Source organism: Oxyura jamaicensis, chromosome 9 (assembly GCF_011077185.1).
Source record: "Oxyura jamaicensis isolate SHBP4307 breed ruddy duck chromosome 9, BPBGC_Ojam_1.0, whole genome shotgun sequence".
NCBI lineage: Eukaryota > Metazoa > Chordata > Aves > Anseriformes > Anatidae > Oxyura > Oxyura jamaicensis.
This window is the reverse complement of record NC_048901.1, coordinates 83,930-93,366: the sequence shown is the minus strand read 5'-3', so window position 1 is coordinate 93,366 and position 9,437 is coordinate 83,930. Positions and strand designations below refer to the sequence as shown.

Sequence of the window (9,437 nt, the reverse complement as noted above, 5' to 3'; positions counted from 1 at the left end):
GCAGCAGGATTTTCCTGTCCTGGTCTTCCAAGTGAGAGCATGGAATTGTAAGGGAGGTGCACCAAAGCAGAGAGACCCTGTGTTAGGGCACACCTGGTGCTGCTCATGGTCATTACAGAGCCAGCTGTCCTCCATACAACACAGCCCCTGTTCTCAGGAATACCCTGTTCTCAATACTATTGTCTAGGCCTATTGCTGGTGGTATGCTGATCTTCCACTAACATGAGGCTAATCTCATGAACTTCTCCTCAACTTGACTGCCAGGATTTGTTCAGTTCAGAACTTGAACATTTAGTCAAGGTTGCAAACAATCTCTCTCTTTTTTTTTTTCCCTCTAAGTAACTCAAGCAATCACTTTTATCTAATCTACAAATTCCCAGTACTCCTCCAAATCACATTTGCACCCACTTCCTTTGCTTTGTTGTTGATCTTCTTGTTATGCCCAATTTTAAAATGCAGTGTTTTGCAGAAAGAGTCCATGAACTTACTCAGTGACTTCATTTTTACATTTGTGATGCTGGATAAACAATAAATAAATGCCAGCTTACTGTATTGAGAAATCCAGAAACAAGACATCACATCTTAACCATATCCTGCTTCAGATATATTAAAGCTGTTAGAAAACTATATTTAAAAAAGAATTTCTTATTACAAAAGTATCTGAACTTACCTGAGAACCTAACCAGCCATAACTTTGAGGTCATAATATGCACCTTTGAAGATTTCCCTTTACATAAACATCACCCGTTTAAATACCCTTTTTGATAGATAAGTTTTAAACCTTTACTTGTAACCGCAAGAATATAAGAGACAGAAGGGCTAACTAAAACTTCTTTACAAGTGCTGTCATCTATCAAATGAAACATGCAAGAAGCAAGGAATGAATGCAAGGAAAATACTAAATACTACAGCTACACAAAGTACTAAAGAAATAGTAAGACTAGACTCAGGCTAACCCTGCTCTGTTTATGCATGCAGTATTCTTGGTTTAGAATAGAATAGAATAGAATATCCTGAGTTGGAAGGGACCCTTAAGGATCATCAAGTCCAACTCTCGACACCGCACAGGTCTACCCAAAAGTTCAGACCATGTGCCTAAGTTCACAGTCCAGTCTCTTCTTAAATTCAGACAGGCTCGGTGCAGTGACCACTTCCCTGGGGAGCCTGTTCCAGTGTGCAACCACCCTCTCTGTGAAGAACCCCCTCCTGACGTCCAGCCTAAATTTCCCCTGCCTCAGCTTAACCCCGTTCCCGCGGGTCCTGTCACTAGTGTTAATGGAGAAAAGGTCTCCTGCCTCTTGACAACCCCTTACGAGGAAGTTGTAGACTGCGATGAGGTCTCCCCTCAGCCTCCTCTTCTCCAGGCTGAACAGGCCCAGTGACCTCAGCCGTTCCTCGTACGTCTTCCCCTCCAGGCCTTTCACCATCTTCGTAGCCCTCCTCTGGACACTCTCCAACAGTTTCATGTCCTTTTTATACTGTGGTGCCCAGAACTGCACACAGTACTCGAGGTGAGGCCGCACCAGCGCAGAGTAGAGCGGGACAATCACCTCTCTTGACCTACTAGCGATGCCGTGCTTGATGCACCCCAGGACACGGTTGGCCCTCCTGGCTGCCAGGGCACACTGCTGGCTCATATTCAACTTGCTGTCTACCACGACCCCCAGATCCCTCTCTTCTAGGCTGTTTGCTAGAAAACAGCAAACTATTCTATTCTGTTTGCTAGAAAACATTTTCTCTCAGGTAGCTGCTTTAAGATGGAAGCAACGTAACATAATCTTTTGACCACAGCCCTTTAAGATTATTACATCACACCCCTCACGTCAGTATCAAGTGCATCCACAAAGTCTCAACCATTTAAATTTTCATTGACAAATTGTTAAATACTCCTGTTTGCCAAATTTTCCAAGAAATACAAATACTGCTGTGAAAGAGGATACTATGCAAAGTTAGATGCACAAATAAAAATAAATCACACTAAGACATCATTACCTGTGATTTCCTGAGGGAGAACACCCCATAGGATTTCCCAAGCTGAGAACAAAACAATGAGAGACAATCTGTGAATTAATACTCAACTCCAAACACAAGGACTTTAGACACCAGAAAAATGACCATTCCCCCCCCCCCCCCCCCCAAAAAAAAACTTTTTATAAAACATAAGCACTGTTATTTATCAGTTCCCTAATGAAAAATATTTGTGGTTTTCTTTTAAAAAATGATGAAGCAAAACAGATGCTGCAGTGCAGAGAGCAAAACAAAACAGAGAACAGTTGTGTGCTGGCCCTCCAGTGTGCAATCATGCAAGACCTCATTAGGCCATGTGCTGAGCCAGGATGCAGCCCTGCTGCCTTGGGAGCTGCACACATGCATCTGAGATCAGAATTTGGCTGTGTGCTTCCTTTCTCAACCAAACCAACATAATCCTCACAATTTAAATTCTTACAGATGCACAGATAAACCGAGCCACAGTGTAACTTCACTGCTGGCAAATCTCACATTCCCAGCACCAAACACAACTCACAGATGTCACATTTGCACTCTCAGTGGGACATCAACCAGGAAAACATTTACTTCACTTTTCAGCTAGCACAAAGGGCAAGGATATCTTTTTAATTCTGTCACATCAGAATTCACCAAATTAACAGCTTACCTAAGCCAGCAGCAGAGTCTCAATGTTGTATGCCGATGGCTGGCACAGCTGTGGCATTAGTCCTGGAGCCTGGTACAAGCTGCTGGCCAAAAAGGAAGGCAGTTACACAAGTCTTTCCCTCCCTACAGCCTAAATATCATGTTTTCCTTTCAAATTGGGGCCGGGGGAGACCCAGCCCCAAAAGAGGTTTCCCCATTACAGAGGGAAGAGAGGAGCTAGGCACTGCACCTTCCCATACTGCTCTTGACAGGACTTCTCCCTCAGGTGCACTCTGAAGGAACTGCCTCGCTCCTGAGGGAGTAGCCTCAGTGCCCTGAGGGCACTTATGGGCCTTAACCAGACCAGTCCCACCTGGCACCACATTTCAGTCCAGCCTGGGGCTACCTGTCCTAATCTAGGCCAAAATGAAAGATAGTGTTTTCCAGTCCTTCCTGAGCATGGGCACCCTAGGTTCAGACCTGACCCACAGACTGATGGCCTATGTTTGACCCTGCTGCCCCTCATTGGGCCTGACCCTGAAAGAAACATGCTGTCAAATCTGAAATTACTTGGGTAGTGGTCTTGGGAGCCAGAAGTTGACCATGGAGGAGACTAGGACATAGACGTTTTCCACACAAACTTAGCTAGCACCAGGATTGCATCCCACATTAATACCTAAATCACACCTCAGAATTCAAAAAAAGGCCCTGCTTTGGTTGGGATTAACAGAAAAATTTCAGTCATGTTTTAACATCTAGCTTTTTAAGACTTGGTCTCACCTGGGCTTGAGTTTAGTTGGAGATTTAAGGTGATTCAAGATAAACCAAAGGCTTCTCCGAAACCTCTAGCATGCATTAAAAAGCCACACAGGGAAGAGATGGGCAGCACAGTCTGGCTTTGGCCTAGTGATGAAACTCTTGAACAGGCAAGTCAAATATTTCAAAGATCAACCTACTTTATCCATTCATAAACAGTTTTTCATTTGTTTGTTTTTTTTTGTTTGTTTTTAAAGAGGTTATCGTTTCTTTTTATAGCACGTGTGAAGGCAAAATGTGTCATTTCTAGTACTGGAAATTTTTAAGAACAGGTAGCTCAGCCAGCTATCAGGAATGACAGAGATTTTCCATTTGGGAATCAAAGTGATGGACTAGCAAACCTGTGAGGAACTTTCTATTGGTTTAGAAGGCTTCTGAGGCAGAGGGTTAACTGATAGAATAATTCACTTAGAAGACATCAGCTTTGGATTTCTCAACTCTTGCAGAAGTTTATAATAGCAGACTAACTTAACTGCTGTTTATTAGAAACAGTGTTGGCCTCAGCATAACTTGGGGTGTTTTTTGCCTTTTTCCTTAGGATGGTATTCCTCTAATAGGTGTTGTTTCACAGGAAAACATTAAGATCAACATTCTTGAACTAATTTCGACTCTTTTAGAACTTGCGGCCTCTCTCAAAAAACAGCTTACAAATTCTGGTGGCAGCGTATATAGTTCAAAGGCGGCAGGAAAGTCTTTCTTTGCTTTATGTTGTTTGTTAGTAAGTTCTGAAAGAGGCATGAGTCCCAGTAGCTTATGTTTATGATGAACCTTTTGTGTTGTGAACAAATGCATTACAAGGTTCATAATTTTCTCTGCAGAGCTTATAAAACCTTAAAAACATTAATGTTAATGTAGAAGTCTTCAAGCTTGCAAACCTCGTGTATTCTGCAATGCAGAAGGTTCTTAGATTACAAAATATATCAGTTAATTGTCCTTACATGTAAATTGTAACTCCCTCCACTCCCCAAGTCTCAAAAAACTTGGTCTAGCTTGCAAACAAATCAGAAGTGACTCCTTTTGGGGTCAATTCTGGAGTAAAAGCAACAATCTAAAAGAAGAGGAATGGAACTGAGTTCTGAATGATATTGAAACAAAACTTCATAGGAGCCATGGTAAAATAAACGAATGAAAGGTTTCACTTCTGTTATTTACAGAATGACAAATTTTCTTTTTAAACAAAAATTTCTCAGCTACTTCACAGCAACCTAATTACATTTTTATTAAATGTTTTAGACAAGAAGGAATAATGGTTAAAAAGAAAAAATGGTATTTCTTTCTAGACAGAAAAGTTACAGGAAAGTATTGCTTTCCCGTGTTTTAACCAAACTATATTTAAAAAAATAAAAATAAAAATAAAATGAATTGAAGAGATAGAGAATAATATATGATTAAATTGATTAGGTCACCTCTGGAACAAATTCAGTCAGGAGCATTTGTATTGCTATATACACTATCTCCAAATCTTCAGTACAAATCTTCAATAGTTTTAATAGAGGGAGCAATTGCAGAGATTGAGAACACTTCTTTCTCTCATTCATTACCTTGATAAGTCCCTCAGCATATCTGTTTCTTATAAGGCATGGCTACATTTGCTAAAGTTATATCTGTAAAGAATGTGGCCTCTGTGTCACTGCCCCAGCCTTTGCAAATTAAAATTCATAGAGAAGCAAAATACTGAGGAAGATGTTGTGTCTGAAAGCACAAGTTCATCCTCCAAAGCAACATCTACCCTCTGCTTTGTCAATTTTCCAACAACAGCTGCTAGCTATCTGTCATATTAATATGCTTTCAATATATTGTGCTTGAAGCAGCTGGACCAACTTGAAACCAATTTGAAAAACATGTTTATAGAGAAAGGCGAAGGAAATGACCTGTAACATTGTAGACACAATATGTTCCACATGAGAGCTCCATCAGTCGAGTTTTTACCAACTCAGTTGTTTTATTATCATTCAACGTCTCCAGTTTTCATTTTGCTGCTGTTAGTAGATTGGAAGTCAGAGGTATCCCAGACCTATCTTCCCAATATTTTCTATGGTTCTTTGGTCCCAGATATGAAGCAGCAGTAAAACAGCCATTTAAGTGAAGAGCTTCACCCTCACATTCCTGTGTGTCTGCAGCAGCATACAATGACTAAAACAGAACTTGGTTAGTTAGTAGGTGAGTGAGAGGAATTAGCAAGCTGGCATTTCATTTCTTTCACAGTTATGAAAAGACAAAAATGATATTCAGAGTTAGTGCTACAGAACTTGGTGTATGGTGACAGTTTAAAAGATTTCAGTTTTTATTATTTTGGATGTTAGGATGGCAATCTAGAATGTAATGAAGGAGAAAGAGTTGATGGGAAAAAAATCATTCATCATTTGTTCTACATAATTATTAAGTTTATCCAGAAGTATTTCCACATTTGCTACAGTGCAGAAACCAAGGCTCTTGTCTTTAGTAATAGATACTTTTAATTCTTCAGATTGCTGCTTGCTAAATTTTACAAAGGTCATGTGCCAGTAAACTAAACTAATTGTGTCTTTCATGCAACTTTGAAGCTTAGAATGTAAACTGAAAAAAAAATAATAAATTCCCTATAAATACTATATCTTCTTCCCCTTCCATAAAGAAATAGAAATATATGCATGCTTTTACATAAGTATTTGAGAAAAGAAATACTGCAGACCTGTTGCTGTCATTTAGTGCTGATAATTTTGAATGTTTTGGTGGGTTTTCATTTAAATTCTTAAGCTTAAGTCCAACATCTATGGAATCTTTTGTGTTTGTCCATGTGGTTTTAAAATGGAAGTTACAAAGTGAACAGTGACATTTTTGAAATAATTTAAAGTGTCAGCTGACTAGGGGAAAAAAAAAAAAAAAAAGATTGACTAAAACACTTATCTCTACACATCCTCTGTCAGATGCTCAAGATGCTGTGATGCTGTTGGTCTGTAGAAACATGCTTGTTTCAGTTGTGGTCAAACACAAGCTGATCATAAACTTCTGATGCAATGCCATTACGGGAAAGCCACTGCCGTGCTACAATGTGTGACATGAAGAGTTGTCAGGAGTTAGGAAAGTACTGATGGTATTAGCAAAGTCTCTAGTGATTCCTTCTCCAAAACGCTTGTCTGGTAAGCCATGGTAAGAAGAAAAGTTGAGACTGAAACAACATAGAGCAAGACAGTAAGGAACAGAGTGCATGCCTGTTTGTTTCACAAAAAAAAAAAAAAAAAAAAAAAAAAAAGGTTTGTTTAATCCATCAAACATCCATAAAATACTTTAGTTTGTCTAGCAAAATAAAATCTAAGGTGATAGGATTATTCCTTATAAATACATCACAGAAAGGAAAATGAAGCCCTTCGTAAACTAAGGGATAATGCTGGTACATGAATAATTGAGTATCAGCTTATCACAAACAAATTCAGATTATTAATTAAAAGGCAGTTTCCAAACATCAGAAGAGGGATGATCAGGAAGTTTTCTTATAGTTTTCTTATGGGAGTAGAGGGAGCAACAAGCTAAACAGACTTAAGGTAGCATTTGATATGTTTGTAAAAATGATAATACAGTGTGATGCTTGAGAAAGAAAGGAACAAGGCTGGTTTGGAAGCACAGAGACCCTGTTCCAGCTGGGGAACTGCATTACACAGCTCCTGGTTTTGAGGCATATGTTAATCCAGAATATCAGGGGAAATAGTTACAAGGCCAAATTTTTGTGTACATAGAACACCCTGTGTCTGTAAATTACTTTTTTTCCTGCTTTTACTGTGTTCTGGCAACAGGGAGTATTTATTTAAATAATACTTATACAGCAAGTAAACGTGAGCACGTACAACTTGCAGGGTATCTGAGCATGCAAATACAAATCCCTCACTAATGACAACCACATTTTTTAGACAGAACTGCATCCCCTAATGAACTGAAAATCTGCTGATAAAGTAGAAAATGCAGGATGAGACTGTCCTCATCTCAGTCTCTCAGTTTTTATTCTCAGCCTGGATTCCCACTTGTTACTACACCTTCTGAATTTCTTATGTGTTTTACATCTGATCAGCCAGGTGACAAAGAAAAAACAGATGAAACTCAAGCAGCTTCAATTTTTAAAGACTATTCCTAGGTTTTCTAGTCCACGTGTTGCAGCCAACTGCTTTGCCACCCAATTTGAACTACGTTGATGCCAAATCTTACATAAGATGTTGTTTCATATATATATACATGCACACACTATATATATATATGTATTTCCAGCCCAAATATCCTCATTTTGCTGACAGGAAAGCTTTAAGCCAAAGTAATTGTCTCATTTCTACCAGACCATATAATGGAAAATGCTGAGCATGTTACAGCAACCTTTAATATACCAGTTTCAGCAGGCATATTAATTTACCCTGAATCTGCAGAAAACCCAACAGCAAGTTTGCATCAGGACTTAAACTGGCAAAATTGCAGTGCTTTGCCTCCCTGCCACATAGCTTCATGAGCTCAAAAGCCTAAAATATTAAGCATTGCAGCTCCATGCTCCATTTATTAGTGCAGAGGTATTATATGGGTTTGGAAATGTCACCATCCCAACAGGCCCCTACAAATTCTACAAGGAGAAAAGTATGAACTGTAACTCACTTTGAAGACAAGTGTGAACTTTCCATCTGTAAAAAGTCTTAGAAAGCCTATAAATCCACTCTTCTATGAAATATCATGAAGCTCTGCAGGGCAGGACCAATGAATATAGGATTTTTCCATTCAAAATGGAAATCAGAGCACAACAGTAGGATAAGGAAAAGCAGATCTTATTGTCCCCTGGGACCTATGTAGTCTTCCAGAAGTGCTTTTAGTCAACTCCCTCACCTACAACTTACACTGCCACTAAGTACGTAACTGCCTTTGCCTATATATCACTTCTGCAACTGTAGATATTAATCAATCATTTAATTAGATTAAAAAATAATGACAACAACAGAACAAATTTTACATGGCAGGAAAAAAATTGGCAGCAAAAGAGGGGGAAAGAATTCCTAAACCTTCCTATCAGCACTCTGCTGCTGAATAGACAAAAAAACAGCTAACAATATCAGGGTAGGAACTTCCTCTTTATAACTTATTTTTTAATACATATATATGCATATGTATTCCATATTTATACATAACTGTGTATATTTGTATATTTTATATCTGGCAATGCTCCTTGACCAGATCACATCCCTTCTGATGACACGTGCACCAAACCAACAGCTGAGCTGCTACACTGCATGGCTGGAGCCCTTGGTCACAGAGCATCACGGCTGTGACATACCAGCTGGAGAACAGAGCACAGGGCCTTGGGATACCTTCTGTACTACTTCCATGAAGCACTACAGCAACATTTCCACATCAAAATGTATTTTTTTTTTTTTTGAGAAAAAGTTTAAATAATTCACAGAAAATATAAGGATTTCAGGTAGCTGTGATGTTTCAGGAGGTAGCAGATCAAAGCATGGTCTCTCTCTCTCCTTCCTCACCCCTTCCCAGCAGATGTGATTTCAGGGTTGGAGCGTGAGAAGTGCAGAGAAACACAAGTAAGAAGCAGCGACAAATTAGTAGCAAAAAGCCTCTGTCTGAAAATGGACCTGCATGGTCCCAGTGTTTGAGGTAGCCGTATTACAATGTAGAGTTTTACAAACTGCTTCTAATTAAGTTGGTAAAAATAATATTGTTTCAATTATACTCTGCCATTAAAAAAGGGGTGTGGGGGGGTGGAGAACAATTCAACTTAAAGATACAGACTTGCATGAGCATAATACAGCAGCATCTGGACACTGAATTTAAAGCTGCTATCTTATCATCTCTAATGCCTAAACATTTCTACATGTATAGACCAATGTATTTCCCAAGAACATTGCTGCTTTCTGTTCTGCAGCTTGCTTCTATTCCTTGACAAGACCACTTTCATACAAGTTTAGCAGAATTGTGTCTGGCTGAATTAATTTCCAGACAAATTCATGAAAATGGGATTACACTATGTCTAC

General features: G+C 39.2%; 1 long non-coding RNA gene across 1 annotated transcript in view; it reads right to left on the bottom strand.

Moving 5' to 3' along the window:
- Positions 1-1,717: 1,717 nt before the first annotated feature.
- The window catches only part of LOC118171502, a 10,710-nt gene continuing 2,990 nt past the window's right edge, over positions 1,718-9,437 (bottom strand). The window contains exons 2-4 of the long non-coding RNA XR_004753246.1: positions 5,319-6,595; positions 2,654-2,732; positions 1,718-2,034 (exon numbers count right to left, since the gene is read on the bottom strand). This is a non-coding gene — a long non-coding RNA (uncharacterized LOC118171502). The remainder of the gene's footprint in view (positions 2,035-2,653; positions 2,733-5,318; positions 6,596-9,437) is intronic.